A 26,568-nucleotide genomic window follows, 5' to 3' on the forward strand; every position below is an offset into this window, starting at 1 on the left:
GAATAGAAAACCTTAGTCCATGATAATTAGAGGTACCATGGGGGCAAGCAATCAATAATAAATATAGTTCTAAGACAACCAAGTGCTTAAATAATATAACCAAGCTCCTTATTTATCTACATTCTAATATAAATTGACTTTTCAAGAAAAATCTCTAGCATTAGTTTTTTAGTGATACATGTTTATTTCTAATCGAAAATGGTGAATAACAATTTTAAGATCATTCTTTCGAAGTAAATTATTTTGATTATAGTTCATTTTATCTCATTAAAGATGGATAGTTTCCATCTCAAGAATCTTTTGTTTGCAAAAACTTGATTTTATTATTATAAATTTTCTTTTTCCTTGTTTTATTCTCAGAAGTTTGTTGTAGGTCTTAGCTTACTTCTGGTTAGTTTACTTTATAGTTTGATTTTATGGTTGATCATCTTTTAGTCTTCCAAAGGAATGCCTTACTTGGCTTGAGCATTATTTTTCTTATGTAATTTGCACTTTTATATGCTCTTCATGTACAAGCTTTGTGATATGCTTGTGTTAGTTGAGTGAAGCCAATTTTTTTTTTGTAAGCTATTTATTATAAAGGAAGAGACTTAACAATCCAAAAAGCTTGATGGGGATTCAACCATTAGAATTATACACCATCCCTCTTTCTTTTTAAAGTTGCCGCCTAAATTTATTTCATTAGTTTATATTTCTTTGAGGTTTTAGCTTACATATATCTCCTTTTTGGTAGCAAATTTAACCTTGCATGTCTTGTTTATTAATTAACTTGTTTATAGTTCCCCTAACAGGTTAAGTACAAGGCCTTGTAAAATGATCACACTTGCTAATATTTGTAGTCTTATATTTAACTTCTCAATTATGTGTTAAATAAAAAAGCTTTGGATGGATATCACATGCTATTGAAATAAGTTAAAATAGTAGTGAAATGGGGGCTTCCCTAAATAAATGAGTCCCTTAATACCTTGAAAATCAAAATGATTTAGCTAACTTGAAGATACCATCCATTTAAATTAAAGGAGCACACGACGCGAAAGATTTTTAGTTAGACATCTAAGGCTAAATATCTTTTTAATCACATCATTATTATTTAGACACGATGAATCCTTCCCTAGATGTAGGCACCATCTCAACCTCGTGGTGAAGAATTATTATTTCCTACATCCACCATTGCTATAACATATGCTTTTAATTTTGTAAAAGTATTGGGAAAGGGCATTCGTTCGTGTGTGCTGAAATGCTCCTATGAGATGTTATATTTCATCTAAATCATAGGCAAAAAATACACGTGTTTAATAACTGGCTTGCCACTTTGGAAACTATACTAATAGTATAATATCACTGTCTTCGTCCAAATGAACATATTTTAGAAAATAATACAACACATGACAACCACAAGTTTGTTATTATCTGAGTTTTTAATATCTATCTATAACACAAAATTAAATTGTTTAGCAATTACACCACTAATGAGAAGTAAATAGAAAAGATAATTCTCAACATGTTTATCCAAATGGTGAATCCACATTTGTTTCCTCTAGATGATCCTCTTCTTCTTCAGGATCTGAAAACTCATGATTAGCCATCTTCTTAGAAAGTAGAGTGACTTTGTGATCCAACTTCTTTACTTGAAGTTAGAGGGAATTGATGCACATCAATATTTCTTGATGTACCTCACTCTTTTCCATCAATACCTCACCCATGGTTGTTTTCATCTGCTTGTATAAATCTTCAACCTCGAGGTATCTATTGTGCCTTAACTTGTTTATTTTTATCTCAAGAATCCATTAACCCACATTTTCTATAGTTTCTTCATCTTGCAAGAATCATCTTTAGACTCTTATTTCCTCCTCTACTCTATTCATTTTAGTTTTGGCAACCAAAGGCATATTCTCCCAATAAATGGTAGTATATATATATTTTTTCATTTATCTAGGCATGAATTTGGAGATTTCCCTTGTTCCCAGTCCTAGGCCTCCCATATCACCTAGTACCACGATGAGGCATATCCAAAGAATTGCATATTTCTAGTGCCTTGATAAGAGGTGGTGAGGTAACATGAAACGTGAGAAGGCAAAAATTGGGAAAGGTAGAGTGGTCATGGGGTTAAAAAAGGGTGAAAGAGAAGACAACGAAAGGGGTGGTAGGAGAGTGTTGATTTCTGTAGCCGTGGAAGGTCTTCTAGCCTTGTGTCTTAAATAGAAGGACCTTGTTTTTCCTCTTTAGGAGCTTGCATGCAACATGCAAGGCATGCATGTGAGTTGCATGTGACATGTAGAGTTTGCATGTTTGATTGCATGCGACATGTAGAGTGTGCAAGTGGGTTGCATGCTAGATGCAGAGTTGCATGCATGTAGATGAGTTACATGTGACATGCATGAGATATGCATGTAATGCAAGCTAAATTTATGATTGGTACTTGAGTTAAAGTAAAGAAATCTAAAGATAAGAAAGTTAACTAAAGATAAGTAATTTATCTTTAGTTAACTTGATGAGTTAATTTTGGCTATTGATCTTAGCTTAGAAAAGTTATAAATTGAGCCTAAGGGTTAAAGCGAAGACACAATTGATGAGAACAAGTTGGAGATTCAGTAAGAGCGAGTATTTAGGCAGAGAAAGTGAGTTGTGAGGTTGAGCTAGCTATAGCGAGATCAAGAGTGAACTGATCAGATAATAGGTTGAGTTTTCTCTTGTACGTTGAAGTAAATTAGTTGGGCCATACGTGTGGTCTGAGAGGACTAATTGAAGGATGTAAAAGAGGGTTGAGTGAGGGTTTTGAGGCTAGAATTATTACTGTGTAAGTGCTATAGAAAATTCATGTAAATGTTGTAAGAAATATTTCTCATGAATTTGAATAAAAGAGCTCAACATTTGCAAGTTTTCCCCACATTGGGATTTCCTGGGTATACCTGTGTTATTTTGTTGATGTGATTGGTTTCATGTGAATTTTCTTTCATTTTTTATTGCTATTAATTAAATGAGAGTAAATTTGGCTATTACAAATCAAATAGATAAAATCTTTTTTAATTCTATTATGTGAAAATTTGTTAGGAAATTAATTTGTAACTGGGTTATGAAAATTTAATAGAGAGAACCTCCACCAACGTAGTTTTGACCAATCTAGAAAAAGGATGATAACAAAGCTTGACAAATATTCCCCATATGTAGGGGTAAATAGATGGAAAGAACCCACAATACAAGAGGAAATTCTTTACGCCAACTAAACAAAATGATTAGAAGTGACACATAAAAGAAAACATAAAGCATAAATAGTTCTAGATAAGAGCTTACCATATGACGAGAAGGCCATAAAACTAGAGCTTGAGGAGTTTAAGTTTCGTGAGTGACTAAAATTTTTTGTAGGATGGTTCTTCATAATGGATGAGAGATGGGGAGTGGAGCGCATTGAATCATCATGCATATTAGAAATAACTCCTTAGACAACTGAACATAGTCTATGATACGAATTGGATCCTCAAACAATTCCATGATTGTTAAGAATGGATGACAGACTTCAAGAAATATTATAGATATCAGAAATAACCTTTGAATAATGGTAATTTCCAGCCAGCATGGAGCAACGAGGACCTTCGGTCAAAGCGCGCTGACCATTGGCCCATGGAGAATGTGCATGGCGCAAAAATGGTAGTTGGGAAGCTCAAACCCAGAAACAGAGGCTATTTCTGATACAAAACCCCTCGAGAAGGAAAAGCCCCGAGCGCTCGGTCACAAGGGAAACCAGAAAACCATGGGAAAACGCTAAAACTGACAGGCGGGTCTCGCGATCAAAACCTGTGGAATATCGGAGGCATTTCGGGTGGTAAGTGAATTTGGCCAAGGACCCAACGATTCCATACACTGAATGACGCATTTCCGGCGGATGAGAGAGAAAACTGCTCTCATCGCAGGGTAATGGTTGAGCAAATCACCCGTGCGATAAAAGTGATGACCGTAGGATCTGGAGACCCTAGATTAATGACGGAGATTGCACTCGATGGGAGACCGGATTTGACGGAAGAATAGGCTGAGGCATATGAAATTTGGGGTCCGACATGACCGCTGAGATGGCAGATGAATCATTGCACAGAATAACCGAACTAACGACCATTCGAGGAAGAGCTGGCGCTCAGTTCGTGAGGGGACAAGCGACCACCTCTTTGTGAAACATTACACAATGGCGATGACACAGAAGCAGGGAATTCTTGCAGATAGAGGCAGGCGATCCAAAGAGTCGGAAGAGGAAGAAAATAGTCATAGGACAGATTGGATTTAAGCCGTGGACATACAAAGAGCAGAGAGGAGACAGAGGAGAGTGTGAAGCAAGAAGCAAAGAATAGAGAAGTCGAGCTGACCTACAGAGCTAAGGTAGCATCGAGCAGACATAACCGAGAAGGCTTGAGAGGTTCAAGCAATCCTTGTGAGGATATCAGTCGAGAACTGAGTACCAGATTGGACTCATCCCATTAAGACCAGTTGAGGTCGAGAATCGGTAAGGGGGAGTCTGTGTACTCTAGTGGCTTGGGGAATCCAAGTACCACCCTACTGAGCATCATCTGTTACAGGAGACTCAAATTGAGCTCCTCATTGTAAAAAATCTGCTTAAAGACACAATAGAAAAGGCCACCACTGAAATCTGGACTAAGAGACGTAGCCCATGAGGATTGGGTGAACTCCTTATTAAATTGTTGTGTTTTGCATTTTCTTGCTGTGTTTCTCTTACTATTTTCCAATGCCTGTGTATTTCGCAATCTTATCGATCCATTGCTTAAAATAACATAGGCACACACCAGCACATGAGTCTGTAATACCTTCATTAATTTCCTGAGGTCACCTAGGGGTGATTTCAGATCAAGTGGTATCAGAGCTATAGGTTGTTAAGGTTAGATAAGATTGTGCTGGATTTAGCTGTTGAATGCTAACTAGATCAAATCTCAAATTAGGAGAAGGAGAGTTGGTCGAAACTAATCTTGAAATTGGAAGAGTCTATCCTCAGAAGACAATGTCGGAGGAAGGTTTTGTGGGGCCAGACCCTCAATTTATAGATAGTTTCCTGGCCATAAGGTCCATGGTAGAGGAAATGTATAAGGACTTTAGAAAACATAAAGATGAAAATTCATCAGGCTCCAAACAAGATAAAGGAGAAGAAGAGTCTCTCCTCCATGACCACTTAAAAGGCAAAGGGAAAGAAGAAAACTTTATCACACCTCCTAATAGCCTTGAACATAAAAAGAAGACATCTTTGATTAAACTAGATGTTAAATTTGATTTACCAATATATGATGGAGAGTTGAATGCAGAAAAGCTGGACAATTGGATCAGACAAATTGATGTTTATTGTAGAGTGCAGAGTATCGATTCAGACAAGAGTAAGATTCAGCTGGCCAGCCTACGCCTCGGAGGCACTGCCTTGGTTTGGTGGGAAGGCAGGACCCAAGCTGACATGAAGAGACATGGTAAGACTCTTTCTGTCTGGAGTGAATTTGTTTCTGCAATCAAAAAGCAGTTCTATCCACTGGCCTAAATGCAGCAAGCCATTATGAGCTGGCAAACTCTTCGGCAATTGAAAGGGCAAAGTGTACAAGGTTACACCCAAGAATTTAGGAAGAGAGCTTTGATTCTAGGAATCTCATTAGACTCATTTGAGACTCTGTTGAAGTACATCGGTGGTATACACAGCTACATGAGGCACACTATCCTCATGTTTAATCCCACCAGTATAGATGAGGTATCTGTTCAAGCTACACATCTAGAAGCTAGAGGAAAGAATGGGAACCCAGAAGTTGGGGGATCATCCCAATCCGCTGCAAGCAAGAATAAGGAGAAAAGAAAATAGAAATGGAAAGCAAGGAAGGGCATGATGATGAGCATTGTTGGATTCTGCATCTGGAGCTGAGACCTAAGAAGTTTGAGGGGAAGAAGAAGAAGACTTCTACAACTATTCAGAAATATTTGGGGTCGGACTCAGGAGATGAAACAACCATTGCAACCACATGTATAAAAGGTAAGAATTCTAAAGCATCTACTAGTAATTCTGCACAATCTACTATTGATGAAGAAAATGAGAGAAAAAGACATGAGATTTTCCATATTCGAGTTATTTCCAAACATCAAAAGATTGATACTTTGTTTGATAGTGGCTCACAAGTAAATTTAGTTTCTGAAGCAATTGTAAAGAAGTTGGGATTGCTGACTACACCTCACAAGAAACCATACCCATTAGGTTGGTTAAGTGATAAAGCACAACTACAAGTGACTAGACAATGCAAACTCAAGTTTTCTTTTGGGTCAGCATTTGTAGATGAGGTTGAGTTAGATATAATTCCTTTGGATATATGTGGAATTGTTTTAGGAAGTCCTTACTTGTATGACAGAAAAGCTATTTTCTATAGAGCCGAGAACAAGTATCTACTCGTTAAAGATGGAATTGAATACTTTGTAACAGCTCATAAGCTCAAGAATAATTACACTCTCATAAACTCAGGGCAGATGAAACGAATTGTAAATTCATGCAAGCAATTTTTTCTGATGGTTGTAAAGGACAAGAAACTTGATAAAACCAATGTATTTGAGGGCTGTGATGCTAAACAACAGGCTGATTTAGAAAAAGTTGTTCCAGAGTATGATATCTTGTTTCAAGAACCTAAAGGTCTGCCACCCAAGAAGGAAATAGTGCATGATATTAATTTGTAGCAAGATGCTCCATTGCCTAACATTGGAATGTACAGTTCATCCGCTTTAGAGAATGTAGAAATCAAGAAGCAGGTATAGGAGTTGCTCGAGAAGGGGTTCATCAGACCTAGCAAATCACCATGTGGATCTCCAATCGTTTTGGTGAGAAAGAAAGATGGCTCATGGAAAATGTGCATTGATTACCAACAAGGATAATTTTAGGGGCGAATGTTCGCCCTTTGGCGGAATTAAGGGGTTTTAAATTTTTAGTGGGCGAATATTTTGTATCATAGTACATTTTTACAAATCACCTCAAATAGCCCACCTTATTTTAAGGGAGAGGGTAAAAAAGGTAAATTTAGCCCTTGAAATTAGGACTTACAACCTTCCATTCGCCCATTTTCAAGAATAGGTTTTATTTAAGTGAATCCATTCACCCATTTTCAAGAATAGGTTTTATTTAAGTGAATCCATTCGCCCATTTTCAAGAATAGGTTTTATTTAAGTGAATCCTATGGGCCAAATACCATATTTATAAAAGAGGTATGGTAAATTAATAAAAATATAAATAAATGAGAGGTATGGTAAATAAATAAAACATTTTTTATATTTACTCCATAAGTCACCTTATATACATGTAACAGTGTAAACAAATAAAAATATAAGTAAAGTGGAGGTATGGTAAATAAATAAAACGTCTTTTTATACTTACTCAAATGGTATGGTAAATAAATAAAAATATAAATAAACTAGACGTATCGTAAATAAATAAAACCTCTTTTTATATTTAGTCCATAACCCTCGTTCTATTTATGAAGGCTCAAGAAAGAGGTTTTATTTAAGTGAATCCTATGGGCCAAATACCATATTTGTAAAAGAGGTATGGTAAATTAATAAAAATATAAATAAAAACGAGAGGTATGGTAAACAAATAAAACATTTTTTTATATTTACTCCATAAGTCACCTTATATTTACGAACACTCAAAAAATGGGTTATATTTAGGTGAAACCTATGGCCAAAATACTATGGGACAAATACCATGGACTAGATTGTTATTTATACCATGCAAAAAACCATTATTAACCCTAATATTAGAATTAATAAAAATAAAAATGGCACATGGTATTGACCCATGGTATTCACCAAAATGGCACATGGTATTGACCCATGGTATTCACCTGGAATGTAGCCTATTTAAATGGGGGAATTAAACCAGTATGTAGCCTATGCTAAGATTCACTAGGACTTTACAAAGTCTTATTATTTAGTGAAAGACTCGCCAAGATCTTACAAGATTTTATAATTGAGTAAAATATTCGCCATGCCTGGTGAGAGATTCGCCAAAAAATTATATATACATATTATATTATTGATAAAATCGCCTTCTATTTTTCCTAGATACCATGGAGATTCGCCCATTTATTATATTTATAAATTTAGGGGGGGGGGGGTTCTTAAAATTTTCCCTGTTACCAAGCGCTGAATAAGATAACAATCAAAAATCATTATCCCCTTCCTCGCATAGATGATCTATTAGATCAATTGAAAGAAGTTGTTTATTTTTCCAAGTTAGACTTGAATAGTGGATATCATCAGGTCAGAGTTGCAGAACAAGATGCATGGAAGACTGCTTTCAAAACAAAGCAAGGATTGTATGAGTGGCTGGTTATGCCTTTTGGCTTAACTAATGCTCTTGCTACTTTCATGAGAATAATGAATGATGTACTTAGACCTTTTCTTGATGATTTTGTTATTGTGTATCTGGATGACATTCTGATATTTAGCAAAACGTGAGAATAACATTTAAAGCATGTTAAGCAGACATTAGATGTTTTAAAAAGAGAAAAACTTCATGTTAAACTCTCAAAATGTGAATTTGGCAAAACATCCTTGAATTATTTGGGACATATAGTAGGGGGTGGTGAATTGAAGGTAGATCCCTCTAAGGTGGCAGTCATTGTAAATTGGCCTAAACCCAAATCTGCTACAGAAGTTAGGAGCTTCTTAGTAGCAGCACAATATTGGAGAAAGTTCATTTCTAACTTTTCCTTAATTGTAGCTCCCTTACATGCTTTAACATGATTGAACAAGGTGTTTTAGTGGGGAGGAAAACAGTAGAAATCCTTCGACACCATGAAGGAAAAGATTAGTACAACACTAGTGCTAGTACTGCTAGATCTCCAAAGACCGTTTGAGATCCAAATGGATGCCAGTGACTATGCCATGGGAGAAGTGTTGATACAGCACGGTAAACCCATATCTTATCATTTTGAGACATTTAATTCTGTAGTAGTTAACTATCCCACATATGATAAAGAATTGTATGCATTAGTACAGAGTGTGAAAAATTAGAAACATTACATAATGGGCAAAGAAACAATTATACATACTGATCATCAACCACTTCAATTTCTACACTCCCAAACTAAGTTGCATCAATCAAGACACTATAGATGGATGGGTTTTCTACAATGGTTTCATTTAGTCATCAGATATAAAAAGGGCATACACAATAAAGTTGCAGATATGTTATCTAGACCCATTATAAACGCATCTACTATACTTAAGCATAATTTTGTGTTACAAGAGAGCTACATTGAACAATATGCTCTAGATATAGACTTTAAAGATGTATATGCAACTTTAAGTCAAGGAAAATGAGTAGAAGAATTGGATTATCATATTAAGGACTGACTCCTATATCATTGTGGGAAGCTATGCATTCCACAAACTGAAAGAGTAAAGATAATTCGAGAAGCACACACTTCTCTAATATCAGGTCACTTTGGGGTAAGTAAAACAATTGCACAACTGCAAAGATTTTGTTATTGGCCAAAAATGAACGAGATAGTTTCTAGATATGTAAGAGGGTGTACTATGTGTGCTAAAAGCAAGCCCAACAATAGGAAACTAAGCTTGTACACTCCATTGCCAGTTCCTTTTCATCCTTGGGAAAGTGTTTCCATGGACTTTGTTGGAGGACTGCCTAAATCTAGGAATGGTCATGATTAATTGTATGTTGTTGTGGATACGTTCAGCAAAATGTGTATTTTGATACCTTGTAATAAACAGATTGCAGCTGAACAAACTGCAAAACTGTTCTTTCAACATGTATGGGTTCATTTTGGATTACCCACTTCCATTATATCTGATCGAGACACCCGATTTGTGGGAAAATTTTGGTCAAGTCTGTGGGAACCGATGGACACCAAACTGAAGAAAAGCGCAGATTTCCATCCACAAACTGATGGCCAGACAGAAGTAGTCAATAGGACAGTGATCTAGTTGCTCAGGGGATATTGCAGTAAGCATCCTAAGGTTTTGGATGAACATTTGTGTTATGTGCAGCATGCTTACAACCGAGCCAAACATTCTTCTACACAGAGATCTCCTTTTGAGACTTGTTTTGGTTTCACACCAAGGTGTCCCTTGGATTTTTCCTTTGGTAAGGACACAATAGTTGAGGGACACAACGATGTGGACAAGGCAACTAGGTTCATTGAACAAATCCAAGAGATCTATCAGGTAGTACAGGAACAACTGGAAAAGAGGCAAGGCATGACAAGCATCGGATGGAGCATAGTTTCCAAGTTGGTGATCAAGTCTGGCTATATATCAGCAAGGACAAGATGTAAGGTGAAGGTAAAAAGCTGAAACCAATAAGATATGGACCTTTTAAGATCCTTGAGAAAATTGGTGAGAATGATTTTCACTTTGATTTGCCAGCTTATATGCACATCTACTTAGTCGTTAATGTAGATAGCTTGAGATTGTTTGAACCTTCACTAATTGAGGATCCCGAAGAGTAGAGTCAATTGCCTTCTATTGATGACCTGTTACCTGAATATCTTAATGAATTGCAGGAAGACATAGTTCTGGACAGGAAGGTGAGAACGACACGCAGGGGAGATGTTGAGTACCTCAGAATTGGGCTCAGGGGTTCAAAGCCAAGCAGTGCAAAATGGATAGAGATTGGACAAGTGAGAAAGTTGTATCCTCACTTAGTTGATTCTTGAAAACCAACTTTTGGTGGTCCAAAAGCTTTTTCAGTGGGAAGGTCGTGATCGAATTGGATCCTCAAACAATTCCATGATTGTTAAGAATGGATCATAGACTTCAAGAAATCTTATAGCTATCAGAAATAACCTCTGAATAATGGTAATTTGCAGCCAGCATGGAGCAACGAGGACCTTTGGTCAAAGCGCACTGACCGTTGGCCCATGGAGACTGTGCATGGTGAAAAAATGGCATATGGGAAGCTCAAACCCAAAAACGAAGGCTGTTTCTGATACAAAACCCCTCAAGAAGGAAAAGCCTTGAGCGCTCGGTCACAAGGGAAACTAGAAAACCGTGGGAAAGTGCTAAAACCGACAGGCGGGTCCCGCGCTCAAAACCGGTGGAATATTGGAGGCATTTCGGGCAGTAAGCGGATTTGGCCGAGGACCCAGCGATTCCATACACTGAATGACGCGTGTCCGGTGGATGAGAGAGAAAACCGCTCTCATCGTAGGGTAACGGTCGAGCACCTAACCCGTGTGATAAAACCGATGGCTAAAGGATTTGGAGGCCCCAGATCAATGACGGAGATTGCACCCGATGGGAGACCAGATTTTATGGAAGAATAGGCTGAGGCATATGAAATTTGGGGTCCGACATGACCACTGAGTTGGCGGATGAATCATTGCACAGAATAACCGAAATAATGACCGTTCAAGGAAGAGTTGGCGCTCAGTTCGTGAGGGGACAAGTGGCCACCTCTCCGTGAAATGTTACACAGTGGCGATGACACAGAAGTAGGGAATTTCAGCGGACAGAGGCAGGTGATCCAAAGAGTCGAAAGAGGAAGCGAACAGTCACGGGATAGATTGGCTTTAAGCCATGAACAAACAAAGAGCAGAGAGGAGACAAAGGAGAGAGTGAAGCAAGAAGCAGAGAACAGAGAAGTCGAGCTGACCTACAGAGCTAAGGCAGCATCAAGCAGACATAACCGAGAAGGCTTGAGAGGTTCAAGCAATCCCTGTGAGGATATCGGTCGAGAACTGAGTACCAGATTGGACTCATCCCATTAAGACCAGTTGAGGTTGAGACTCGGTAAGGGGGAGTCTGTGTACTCTAGTGGCTTAGGGAATCCAAGTACCACCCTACTGAGCATCATCTATTACAGGAGACTCAAATTGAGCTCCTCATTGTAAAAACTCTGCTTAAAGACACAATGGAAAAGGCCACCACTGAGCGCTGGACCAGGAGATGTAGCCCAGGATGATTGGGTGAACTCCTTATTAAATTGTTGTGTTTTGCATTTGCTTGTTGTGTTTCTCTTACTGTTTTCCAATACCTATGTATTTCACAATCTTATCGATCCATTGCTTAAAATAACATAGGCACACACCAACACATGAGTCTGTAATACCTTCATTAATTTCCTAAGGTCACCTAGGGGTGATTTCAGATCAGTCTAGTACAAACTGCCACAATATGAGATCATGTTGCATGCCTTTCCTAATTTTTGGTTCCAACTATCCTAACCATGCAATGAGAGTTAAGGGAGGACAATGAGGGTTCTTCATGATTTCAAATACTAAGTAGTTTTCACCCCATTTGATGTTAGTTTATTAATATTTAAAATATAGCACATAAATGTTTGTACACTTATGGGGATGGGAGACTGCATTAATGTGGATTTTCATTTTTTTTTCTTCAAGTTGTCTGAGTTGATAGCTACAGGCCTGACCTTTGGCTTGAGAAACCATGTCCCAGGGGTATCTAAGTTGTCAAAATCACGCAGGGATCGCACCCGGCCTGGTCCACACCAAGCCTTAATATGGCTAGATTTTTGCCCACAGAGTTTCAAACCAATGACCTTCACATTACAGAGTGACTTAATAGTACACCCCATTGATATCTATTCTATGACCCATGGGCGTGGATTTTCAATTTTATTATATTTACTTTACTTAAATGAGAGACTTTTAAAATAACTTATATTAAATAAAAGTTTTTAAATAAAAAGAAAAAGAGGATGGGAATTGATTTTGACTTGCAAGTCAGTCTTCATAAATATATGATGGTATCTTTTTTTTTGTTTTGTTTTTGTTTTTGCGTAAATATAAGCCTTCATATTTCATTTAAAAAACACAGAGTACATATGAAAAATTAGCTCATAACATGCCCAAATCAGTCAATTGATGAACCAAACCACAAAAAACTACATCAATGACTGAGATAATCCCCATTTTACACAATAGTCAAGTGCCCCGATTCCCTACAAGAAACAAAAGATTTAAGACACCAGAGAATACAAAAGAGCAACTATCACTACGCATTAAGACATCCAATCATTAGATTATAACTTCATTTGCATAGGGGATCAACAAAGATTCATCACCAATCGAAGTAGGATCAACCAACGTCATCTACATGAAAACAAGCATCAAATATCCTCTTCCAACAACCCAAAAAAACTCAAGATCGAAAAGCCTTGTTCATAATACATCCGTAGATAATAGCAAAACACCACTTCAACCAGAGAATTGCCAACAATTTTGCAACCCATTTGAAATTTACGCTCCAAAATTACACAAGCAACATCACTGCCTCAGCACTGAGGTTGCCCCATGAGATCCTAAAATAAAAACTATCATCACCATGCCAATCGTTGTATGAAGAGATCAATGTAGGGGTTTGAACAATATCATCCATAGGACCAGTGAACCCCCCAACTAGAATCAGTCACAATATAATTCTCCACTAGTGCTAAATGAGAGTCTACATTATCCAAACAAAAGCACACATTGCAAAGCATTGTTTTGATATCCTCCAAGGATGAGAAAACATTATAATTTTCTGCCTTTTTGTCCTAGAAGAGGAGACACAAAAAATTTGTTGTTTGTTGGTTTAAAGAAAACAAAATCATGAAGTACAACCTTAATTTTGTTGAAATATGTAACTAGGTTCGGTCTTCATAATAACATATGTAATCATGATTTTATGTATTTGATGTAAAGAGAAAAATAAAATTATTATTGTTATTCTTGAAGCATGGGTTTCATGCTCAAGGTTATTTGATTTATAGGTCAAGCACCCATTGAGTGCTTCTAGGGCTTGTCTTTGAGTCAACAAGTCATAAAGAGTCATTGTCATGTATGGAAGACCCTTTTGGGCATGTTACATATTGTAAAGAAAATTTATTTGAGTCAAAATTAGAGTCAAAGACCCTCCAAGACCTTGTCAACGGGAAAGCAACAAGTCGATCAACATGGAAGATCAAGTAGACCTCATGGAGGCAATTTATACCCCTAGAAAGCCTATATATAAGAAGGAACTCAATCTCATTTGGAGACACAATAAGAAAGTTCGATCTCCTCAAGAAAGAAGTTGGAAAAGGATGAAAATCAAGGATAAGAAGAAGAAAAGCAAGATCAAAGTTTTTGGATCTCTCTCTCTCTCTTGTGTTAGGGTTTCTAAAGTTGTTGGGCAAGTCAAAGTACTGGAAGTTGTTGGGAAAGTTGAGTTTCTGGAAATTTTCTGGGCAAGTTGAAGTGCTGGAAGTGGTTGGGCAAGTCGAGTTGCTAGAAAGTTGCAGGGTGGGTAGAAGTTGCAGAAATTGTTGCTAAGGGTCGAAGTTGCTAGAGGTTCGAATTTGTTGCTGGAAGTTGTGTAAGGAAATATCATCAAGAAGGATGGTTGAATTGGTCTTGGAGGAGTCTTGGTCAAGGGTCATAGGTCTTAGAATTCACCAATTGAAATTCTATAAGAAGAGAAGAGTTCTTGTGGGTTTTCTTCTCAACATGAGAGTTTTGGTCTTTGGCTAATAACCTATATCTTGTGTCCTCTTATCTCATTGTTATTTATTATTTGGTAGTTTTTTGATGATAATAACACTAAATATAATCAAGTGAAATAAGAATCTAATCAAGTTAAGTAAAATACCTCACAAGCAGTTATCAAAGTAAGAGAAATCACCTAATTAGCTGCCCCTATATTTCTCAACATGGTATTATAGCTAAGGTGACAAGACAAGGAAAGGGAGCAGGAACATCAAAAGGAATATCAAGAAAGGTCAAGGAATCAAAGAGGACATAAAACCATCAAGAAGGGATACATAAGGGCCGATGAATATAAGGAGCATCAAGAAGGACCAACCCACTCGTCATCTTGAAGGAAGGGACTAAGGAGTATCAAAGAAGACCTCAAAACCCTAGCTTATTCAACGAAGGGCCGATCAATATAAGGAGCATCAAGAAGGACGAACCCACTCATCATCTTGAAGGAAGGAACTAAGGAGTATCAAAGAAGACCTCAAAACCATAGCTTATTCAACGAAGGGTCTTACAGTTGAAGCATTCTTGGGAAGCTCACAATTATCATCACAAGGAAAGGAAGACCTCAAGGCTGTACTTAAAGAAGGACTACACATTTGAAGTGCCTTGAAGTCTCTACATCCAAGGGAAGCGATAAGAAGCATTGCCATCATCAAAGGAATCAAGGTGTTATACCTCTCTTTGAATCAAGGATCACATATCAAGAATATTTGAAGAAAGAAATCTCTAGAAGAAGAAGTATTGTCATCTTCAAGGAAGCTAACATCATCAACTATCATCAAAATCAAGAAAGGCATCAAGTTGAAGATATCATCTACAAAGAATCATCTTCACTTGACAAGTAAGTATCTTTATATCTATGTTTGAATCTATTAAAAATTACTTTATTTTTCAAGGAGAGAAACGATTTGGTTGGTTCATCAAACTTCCTTGCATGGGAGAAGGGGACAGATTTGATCCTCATAGAAAATGAATTTATTGGGAATGTTAAGGGTTTAGTTGCCAAACCACCAAAAGAAGAAGCTCAACTATAACGAAATTTGTGAAGGGGGGAATAAGGGATTCAAAGAATCCTTATAGAATCAATCAAGGATTCTCTCATCCAATATGTAGAAAAGTTAGAAGATTCAAAAGAAATTTATGATAAGCTGGTAGAATTGTTCTCCATAAGCACTGCTGAAGAAGTTATATCTTTGAGAAATGAGTTATACAAAACGAAAGTATCAAAGGACGAAGGGATAGCCTCATATATTATGAGGGTGTCACAAATAAGAGACCAAATACAAGAGTTGGGGGAATTAATGTCTGACAAAGAGATGACCACCGTTGTGCTCAATGCACTACCTGGTGAATGGGGAAACTTTGTATCAAGCATCAATGGAAAGAATGAATCCACCCCATTCAATGAACTCTGGTCATTATGTAAGATTGAGGAAACAAGGTTGAAGGCAAAAAGTGTCGTGGGATCAAATGAACAAGTTTAAGCATTTGCTGCCATGGCTAGGAGAAAACGAAAGCTTGGAAAAATTGGTCCTTAGAAAAATAAAAAAGATTGATATGTCAAATATCCAATGCTATGGCTGTCGGGAATATGGTAATTTCAAGAGAGATTGTCCTAAATGCAAGAAGGAAAACAAGAAAAGGAAAGAAAGGAATGAATCCCATGTCATTGAAGAAGTGGAAGAACCTGAAAAGAGGAAATCAAAGAAGGAGGAAGTGAAAGATCTCTACTGTGACTGAGATAATCTCCTTCACTTAGTTATTTTTAGATAACTATCATGATAGAAAGCATCACAAGGATTATATGATGCATTAGAATAGAGATGACTCCATCATAAAAGGCATGGTAGCATAGCTAGAGTAGAAAACCTACATGGTTAAAATGATAGAAAGAAAGTAATTCATGGCATTAGAAGTATTCAAGGATAACCATAGCAATAGTATGTATGGTTGGAAGAATGTCATTTAGCATTATAGAAGATGAAGAAATAATCATACACCATATTTATTAGGAAGGAGCATTTACATAATGAGGATAATCAATATCCTCCATTGGAATATTCATTAGAAGGTTCACCTCTACTTGGAAGAAGCAAGTGTCTCGTTGATAGTCGACGATCCATACTAGTGTGGGATACTCAGGTAAGGTATGGTGACAAACATGTGCAACATGTCAAGTTGGTTGGATTACTTTAGACTCCAAAGGAAAGGAATCTTTTGAAGGAAGTCTAGATGACCACTTGAAGAGTAATGTATATATTTGAAAAAAGATAGATAAATTCATTTCATCATGTGGTTGCAGTTAGAATGAATAAATGCTCTATCTCATGAGCATGATAAAGAAAGAAGGATCTCTTCCTTTAAGAATATGCTAAATGCTTGAAGATAATATACCTTGAACTTGCTCACATATTGATAAGACGAAGTCAACATAATATGTCCTCATATGGAATATGAGGTGGTTGACAAGATGAAGGAACTTTAGAAGTTCCTAGGGAGCAATATGTGAAGAAAGGAAGGAGAGTTCATGAAAGATGAAACTATATTCACATAAGATAAGAGATGTGATCAACATCCAAGAAGAAATGGCTACGGAATCTCCATAGAGAAGGTATGAAGACCCTGAAAATTTTTGTAAAGGAAGGAGACTCTTGACATTGAATGTATTGGAGATGTGTTTATGAATGTGTAGGATGTTGATGTTGTAAGCGAGCATACATCACGATGAAAGGCCATCATAAAAGGTAAATTTGATTTGATGTTCATTTTATTTTTTGAACATCTGGTTGGGTTGAAATAGGGCTACCAAATGGGAGTTGTAGATGTCACCTACAGCTCGTACTCATGGGAATGGATGGAATATCTTGGAAGAAACATGACTTGGAGAGGTAGATATATGAAGAAAATCCAAATGTGGACTAGAAGATAAATCTACGATGAAGAGAAGCATGCCATGACTAAATTTACGATGAAGTGAAAAAACTATTATTACTGCATATATGAATTTAGCCATTTCGAAAATTTGTACGACTATTAGGTTGTTCATAAATTTCATCGCATAATCGTTAATCCAACAAATTGTTGACATATTTTTGACAATTTAAGCCATAAATTGCACTAGAAAACCTTTCAAAACATAATGCAGATAGACAACGATATTATATTGTATCATAAATTTCTATTTGTATGACACATATTTTAATTATATTAAATCAATACCAAAATACACAGTAAGTGGACAGGATGGTTTTTCAATATCAATATTTATTTTCCATTACTTCCCATAAATGTTGACATTGATATTTTCAATTACTATTTATTAGCAGTGTCGTATGTGGTAGTTTCCACGCAAAGAAAAACAACAACGGGTAATTGGGACCAGAGCAAGAAATTGCGAAATTATGGGACATTGGAGACGAATATAAATGGCAGATAAAGGAAGCAATCTATTTGTATTTGTACAATCAACCAAGTGGTATTTGAATTTGCATTTTATAAAGAGAAACATAAATTATTCATGATGCATGACAAACAGTTTGCGATTTAACACATTTGCAAAAGCAATTGACGATATTTACGAACTTAGTTAATAGTAATCTTACAAAAGACAATAAATTCATTGACAATGAATTAGATACTTTTAAGCAGAGGTTACAACTACTCTCTTCTTTTGAAAAGCAAAACCAACAACTACCAAATAGTGAACAAGTGAAACAATCAGAAGCTGGATGGTCATAAAGGGTCACTACACTTGAGAATATTAATTCTTCCTGTAGTGACCTATGCAAAAAGAGAGGTAGTGCCTATCTTAGGGAAATGGATATTATAAAAGGCTTAGATGGTCAGTGCATGTTACAAGATTCTGAGTTAATTTCAAATGACAGGTTACAAACTCAATTGGAGGAGAAAAACATAAAATGGTAGCGAAGTTTGATAGCATCACTAATTTTATTGCAGAACATATCGACACATGGCTAATTAATTTTTTCTTGAAGGTTAATAAGAAGAACGCTAAGTCGGTTGTCGAGGTGAAGAAAGAAACTAGGGAAATTGAAAATGAAATTTTCACTAAAAACACAAAAATGGAAGTTACAATTGCCCTCGAGAGAGAATACATTAAAACATAGTGAACATGTTTCTTCAGCGAGTCATGGAATCGTAATACATGTTACAAATTTTTGTTTTGTGACTGCGAATACCATTTAAGGAAGAAAAACACCAATTTCTGCTACAACAAATCAATCTACTTTATTGTTTTCTTTGCACAATTATGATTTTATTCGACAAATTTTCCTTTTAAGACTATATTTTGAATATGAACTCATACAAATATGAGATATGGTCACGGTCATTGACATTTTCTTTTGACTATAATTCTTATTGAATCTGATTCTGTATCAATGTTATGATAATGGTCTCTATAACTTGCAAAAAATATGCTTTAAACTTTTCTATTACCTTCAACATTGTGTTGTTTCTTTAAACGAAATTGAACATCTGACATTGATTTCACATCTTGTACATATATCATTTAATAATATAATACTGACACAATGTCTTGATACCTACACAAATTTCATTCCGCAGAGTAATTAGTTAATTATGTTTTCGACACACCCTTTTTGCCCACAGCAAAATAACTCTCGGTATTACATTTCTCATACTGTTGAGCTTCGTTTTCTAATACTGTGTTATTTAGTTCATTGTACATATTTATCATAAGTTTCTTCCGCACAGTGAAAAGTCTACATAAAGAAATATCGTACGACCACCATCATTGACATTCTATTCTAAATAAAATTCTTACTAAATTCGATTAAAAAAAACTTTCATCTTTTCTATTATATTCAATGCTATGTTGTTGCTTTAAAGGAAATTGAACACTTGACAATTATTTTCCATCTTAGACATATATCTCTTAGTAATATAATATTTAATCTATTATTTTTTCGATACACCCCTTTTGCTTATAGTGAAAAAACTTCGTTTGCTAATTCTGTGTTATTTAGTTCCTTGTACAAAATTCTTATTGTATATATTAGTTCTCATATTTTCAAATTGAACTATAAGAACTATTCCATTTAAAACTACTTGACTGTATCGATTTTATGATAACATTTTTTATTTGTATTCGAACACATGATTTGAAACTTTCTTTTATATCTCATACTGCGTTATTAATTAAGATAAAAATTAACATCTAACGATAGTTTTGGACCTGAGACATAGATCTCATAAGAATATAATTACTAATTGCGATTCATCTGAGTTAAAATTTGATTCCGCCATTACCACTTTTAATCAATTAATGAGTTTTGTTTACTAATTCTATGTTATTTGATATTGCTTGGTTCCTTATACATAGCTGTCATTGTCCAAAGGTTACAATGAAACACTTTTCTCTGAAGAAAAAGCTTTACCGAACAGTAAAACTTCTGCACAAGGACTTCCCTACTTAAAAAACTATAAATCTAAAAATCATAGATATAAATTAAACTAAATCTGCTTTATAACAAATTCAAAATTATTTAATAATGAGTTCTATTTAGAGTTCTATGCAAATTGACTACTGAAATATGCATTCTTTATTATTAACAATATGAACAAAAGTTCATAATCAATAAATTTTTGCAGTATGGTATATTAACTTTGAACTTTTCCGCTCTTGAATTCCACACTCAAACAAATCGTTTAGTTCCAACTACAAATTTGTCCAATGATATAGAAGTTGAACTCGTCAGCAACACCTGTTGATAATTTAATACTAAAATATGATCAATAGAAGCTTTTAGTGCGAAGTTACAGAGATGTGCACAATGAAGACTTTATTTATAACTAAAATAAAACCAAAATAGACTATGAAGATATGCATTATTTATTTCTAAAATATTATCAATAGTATTAGCAATAAAATCCCTTAATGCGAAGTGCAGAATGCCGCACAATAAAATTTCTCCATACAATGGCCTTCCTCCACACTTCTACACAAGAGCATGAACAAAGATCTATGAGTGGGATCTATTTATCATTTAATTCCACTATTTAGAAAGCTTCACTCAAAGGGAATCAATTAAATAACATTGATATGTATTATTTACAATTAAAATATTATCAATAATATAAGTATAAACAATGTTATTTCGCTGTGGACAACAACACAATGAAAGCTTGAAAGCTTCTTCCACACAATGGAATTTCTCTGCACTTCGCTAAACAAAGCTTTTGCTCAATGAAATGCCTTTTTTTGGTTTTTTGTTTTTTGTTTTGTTTTGTTTTGTTTGTTTGTTTGTTTTGTTTTGTTTGTTTGCTTGTTTTTGTTTGTTTTGTTTTTTGTTTTTTTCCCGCACTATGCACAACTTTTATTCAATTGACTATCATATGTAATACCCAGCTCCTACTCCTAATGAAATTTATCTTTCTTCTATTAAGTGTTGTGCGGCTGAACAAATGTGCGGAAGGATGAAAATACAAATCTCATTTTTAATTATCATTTAGGAATGTTTTCTTTGCAATCATAGAACTAGCTGCCACGGAAATAGTTGTATGGGTGAAGTTATGCAAAGATGACTATGCGTGTGCGGATCTCATGCAACTTAGGGCATCATTGAGATGCAGAGGTAGTTGTGCGTACTTATTTTATTATTAACAGATTATGTGGAATGTCAAAGTGCATATAATGAAAGCTTGGGAGCTATTTTTCTATTTTAAAAAAGTGGATTTATTCGTTTTTTGCAAGCCTCAACTCCGAACACTTTATTTTGTGGACAAAAGTTTAATGTGACGAGGTCTGCACAATGAGCTGAACTTCTGCACCTTGAACTTCCGTCTGTACAATAATCTTCCTTCCCCACTATCAGGTCTGCACAATGAGCTGAACTTCTGCACCTTGAACTTCCGTCTGTACAATAATCTTCCTTCCCCGCTATCTGCTTACACGAAATTCGAAATGGTAGTTTGCACAAAAGAACATTACTTTGTTTAAATACCATATCCATATGAACATGCCGATGAAGCTATGCGGACGTGGTTGTGCATTAGAGTACAAAAAGCTTTTGCTGAATGACACACAATTTTTGTACATATTTTTTTTTGCATTGCACACAACCTTTATTCAATTGACTATCGTATACAATAACCAGTTCCCGTTCCTACTGGAATTTATCTCGCTTCTATTTCATCCATCTGAGTCTATTTTTAGCAAAATCTTATTGAAGCTTTGCAGTACATAAATAAGATATTGGAAAGTGACTTTCGTTGTTTGCAGAGGCGGTAATAACTACACATTACAAATGTAGAATACTAAGAATTAAATGCAAACTCGACATTAATGATTCACCTTTGCTGATTTCCAGTTCACATTTGGTAGTTTCTTAACTAATTATCTTGTGTGAAGAACTACAAATGCTCTGTACCTCCACACGATGAGTTCCTTCCACAATATTATGAATTATTGTTACTAGTTTAGTAATGCAAAACTTTAATATTATCTGTTTTTAACGAGGTGTTATATGTAGCTTGTGTTGGTAATTGAAAGCGCATTATTGAATGCAGAGTTTCCAATGTCATTGAATCAGGGCATTATTGAGTGCAGAATTAGTTGTGTGGGAAAAACATTCTTGAATAAATGCAAAATAATAAGAATGAAATGTGAAATCCACATTAACGATTCACCTTTGCTGATTTCCAGTTCGCATTTGGCAGTTTCTTAGCTAACTATCTTGTGCAAAGAATCACAAATGCTCCACACCTCCACACAATGAGTTGCTTCCACAATATTACGAATTATTATTATTAGTTTAGTAATGCAAAACTTTAATAATATTTGTTTTTAATGAGGTGCTATCTTTAGCTTGTGCGGGTAATCAAATGGGCGTTATTGAATGCAGAGCTTCTAATGTCAATGACTTAGGGCACTATTAAGCGCAAAAGTAATTGTGTGGACAAAGTTGTGTAGAGGGAAAAACATTCTCGAATAAATGCAGAATTTACTAAGATAATAAATATACAAATCTCTTTTTTAATTCTTATTTGTGAACATATTTCACAACGTATAATAATTAATTAACATTAGTTTCAAAGCTAGTTGTTTGGAGGTATCGTATGCAGAGTTTTGAAGGTTAATTAAGGGCATTATTGAGTGCGGAAGTAACTGTGTGGACGAAATTGTGTGGAGGTAGTTGTGGGATGTATTTCACAATGTGTAATCATTAATTAATATCAGTTTCAAATGTCAATGACTGAAGGCGTTATTGAGTTCGAAAGTAGTTGAGTGGATATGGTTGTGCGTGTGCGGAGGTTATGTGGAATTAAATAAGAATTTAGCTATTATTAATAATGGTTACAACACTTCTGAACAAAAGATGACACTGTATAGCATACAAGGTGAGGACCGTTGCCTATTTATATTCACATTTGGTAGTTTTTTAGCTAACTATCTTTTGCGGAGAACTGCAGATGCTCTGCACCTCTACACAATGAATTGCTTCCACAATATTACAAATTATTGTTATTAGTTTAGTAATACAAAACTTTAATATTATCTGTTTTTAACGAGATGTTATCTTTAGCTTGTGCTGGTAATCAAATGAGCATTATTGATTGCAAAGCTTTCAATGTCAATGACTTAGGGCATTATTGAGTGCGAAAATAATTGTATAGACAAAATTGTGGGAAAAGAAAAGTGTTATCAAATAAAAATAATTTAAATAACGAATAAATGACAAAACGACTATGCATAACTGAAAAACAATAACAACATATTACAAATGCAAAATAATATTCGCGAATAATAAAAAATACATACCCATACTAACAATGAAATGCATCCAAAAACAAGTACCATGCTGCATCACATTTATTCCCCTTATTTCTAATGCCTTTCATACCTATTATTATACAAGTTCCCCGAACTTGGGATAAAACAAACTCTGTGCAGTGCCATGACAAACCACTAAATCAATTCAAACCCCTCGTTCTTAACAATACTCAAGTAAAGCATGAGTACTACAGTATTGAATTTATCAATATAGGAAGGTAGCTGTAGCATGAGTTTTGAATTTATCAAAATATGGAGTTGCATTTCCTAGTAACTGGGGCCAAATTTGAGTTGCAAGTTCCTAGTGAGTGGGGCCAAATTTACCCACATCACAGTTTGGAAGGTGCAAGTGCAATCATCAAGAGGTAATGCGTGCACAAATTTATTTTGGAAGTTGTGATTAATGGTGGAGCATGTCTTCCTTAAACCCCAACTCGCTTTTGTCGTAATAAGTGTGACTAACCCCAATATTTTTGGTAAAAGTTTGGGCCAATTATAATGAACTCCTCATGATTTATCATGAAAGTCAAGGTAAGCTATTAAAAAACAGTTCTATAAACGTGGTACGCACGATTTCTAAAATAAAAAATGATTATTCCTTCCAAATAAGACAACATAAAACTTTATGAGAAATGAAAGGAGCATGTGTTATTGTAATGGTTATATTATTCCCATAAGCCTAAGCCATTTCAGCCCAATCATGCACCTTCCATGTGTCCCACCACGTAGCCATACATAATATATTATTGTTTACTAAGGATTGAGTTGAAGTCAAAGTGTATGAGCATGGTACTTTTGTTCTAAGTATATTTTATCATAATTTTTTAAAATATTTTAGTTATGATTATTAAAATTTTGATTCTTAAATGTGTAAGTTTATTTTATCATAATTTATTTGAAAGTACGTGAATGTTTAGTTATGAATAATTAAAATTTGATTTTTAATGAGTTCTTATGTGTACTTGTTTTTGTTTTTCTTGGTGAATGTTTACTTATGGATATTAACATTTTGATATTTTATTTTATTTTTTTCCCGGGTCTGTCGTAGTTAATTTGTTTCTTTACTTTAAGAAAGCTAATTGTGTTTACTCATTTATAATTATTAAAATTTTAATTTTCAAATACATAAATTAATTGTATCATAATTGGTTGGGAAATATGTAAAAGCTAATTATATTTACTAATTTATTTAAAAATATGCGGAAGTTTAATTATAATTATTAAAATTTTAATTTGTAATAATTTGTTGGGAAAATGTGAATGTTTTGTGATGATTTTTTGTTTGTTTGTAATATATATATATTTTAATTATTAGGTTTATTTTTTATTTTTGGTTATGCATTTGTTTATATATATATATATATATATAAAATTAGGATTGGGAAGTAATATATTAAAGAGGTTATAACCATGTTTGTAATAATAAAGTTATATTATTGATTTGAAAGTTATATATATAAAATTAGGATTGGGAAGTAATATATTAAAGAGGTTATAACAATGTTTGTAATAATAAAGTTATATTATTGATTTGAAAGATTAATTGAAACAATTTTTGTATGAGGTCTTAATATTTTTCTAATAGCCAAACAAAATTATACTCATTATAAAGCTCAAGAATAGAATCTAATTGTAGATAGTGGATATATATATATATATATATATATATAAAGTTATATTATTGATTTGAAAGATTAATTGAAACAATTTTTGTATGAGGTCTTAATATTTTTCTAATAGCCAAACAAAATTATACTCATTATAAAGCTCAAGAATAGAATCTAATTGTAGATAGTGGATATATATATATATAGATAGATATATATATAGATATATATATATATATGTATATATATATATATATATAAAGAAAGAAATTAGTCTTTGTCTCAAATTAAAGACGAAAGTGAGGTTGTTAGTACCAAGCCAACTCACAATTATACTCACTTAAAAGTGCTTTTCTCAGGCTCGAAGCCTTTACAACAATAATCATTAAGGCATCAAATCTCATCATGTCACTAGTAGGGATTTGAACTTGGGTGATAAGGATAACACTGGTTCAACCAACCACCCAAGTAACGCCTTATATATATGATTTTAATAATAACAAGGCGATTTTTTATTAGGGAAAATTTGTATCTAAATGCACAACAAAGTTACATCAGGACTTCTGGTAAGCCAAATATCCTTCACTACATCAAGTTGGTAGTTGACTAAGCCTTTAAAACTAGTTCTAAAGAGAATTACATGGAAATAGGGGAATCTGGTTGAGAATACTCTGTAGAAAATCCCCACTATTAAACAAAATTTGACTTCCATTCATATTTAATTAGTGGAAATCACCTTGGGCTAACCAACAAAAACAACAAGTTCAATAGGAAGCACCTCCAAATTCAAATAAGGGAGAGGAGAAACATATTGATTAATCGAGTTTGCTGAGGGAAAGGGAGTTGGGGTTCCCTCACTACCAACGTGTTGACATTTCGCTAATTGACTTCTGACACTGCCCAATTTGTCTTCCAATCTTTGCATTTATTAGTAATGTTTGATCAAACTTTCTATGACGGGGACAAATTGGGTTGCTAACCGATCAGAACAAATGTGCAAAGGGATAATATTTTCCTAGAGTTTGATAACCGTTATGGAGAATGTTGAGGACACCTTTCCCCAACCATCACCTAAATGTGGAGCCATTACCACTGACACAAGAAAATATTGACTTTCTATTTGTCCATTGTGCAAATACCACATACAAATTATATAGAGAGGCAAAATCATGAACAACCCACACACTAAAGATTATACACACAATATGGTACACATAGGATCCATAAGAGGATGGAGCCTCATGTGAGAAGGCCCTAGAACTAGAGTCATATAAATTCCCCATAACATCTCATAAATGCAAATGTACTGGACAATATCCTCTGCATTATGTAAACTGGACATTCCAACAAGTTCCATGATGAAGTTGTTTAATATATCTTCCAAGCTTTGTGGAACCTAGACTAATGAGGTGACGCCCGAAGCCTCCAAATGACTATGTGAATAAAGCCTAAATGACATCAATTCCATATTATGGGATGAGATGGAGATATGACCTCTCATTGATCTTCATGGTTCTATAGGCCCTCCTATCTACTTGAGTTGCTAGATAGTTAGCAAGGGAATTGTTCATTTTGAGAATATGGAAACAATGCACCTTAAGGAAGGAATTCAGATTGGAGAAAAATATTTGAAAGATAGATCAAAGTTTGGGAT

Source organism: Pinus tabuliformis, chromosome J, assembly GCF_031772625.1.
Source record: "Pinus tabuliformis cultivar Carrire ecotype Pingquan chromosome J, CPIR1, whole genome shotgun sequence".
NCBI classification, from domain to species: domain Eukaryota; kingdom Viridiplantae; phylum Streptophyta; class Pinopsida; order Pinales; family Pinaceae; genus Pinus; species Pinus tabuliformis.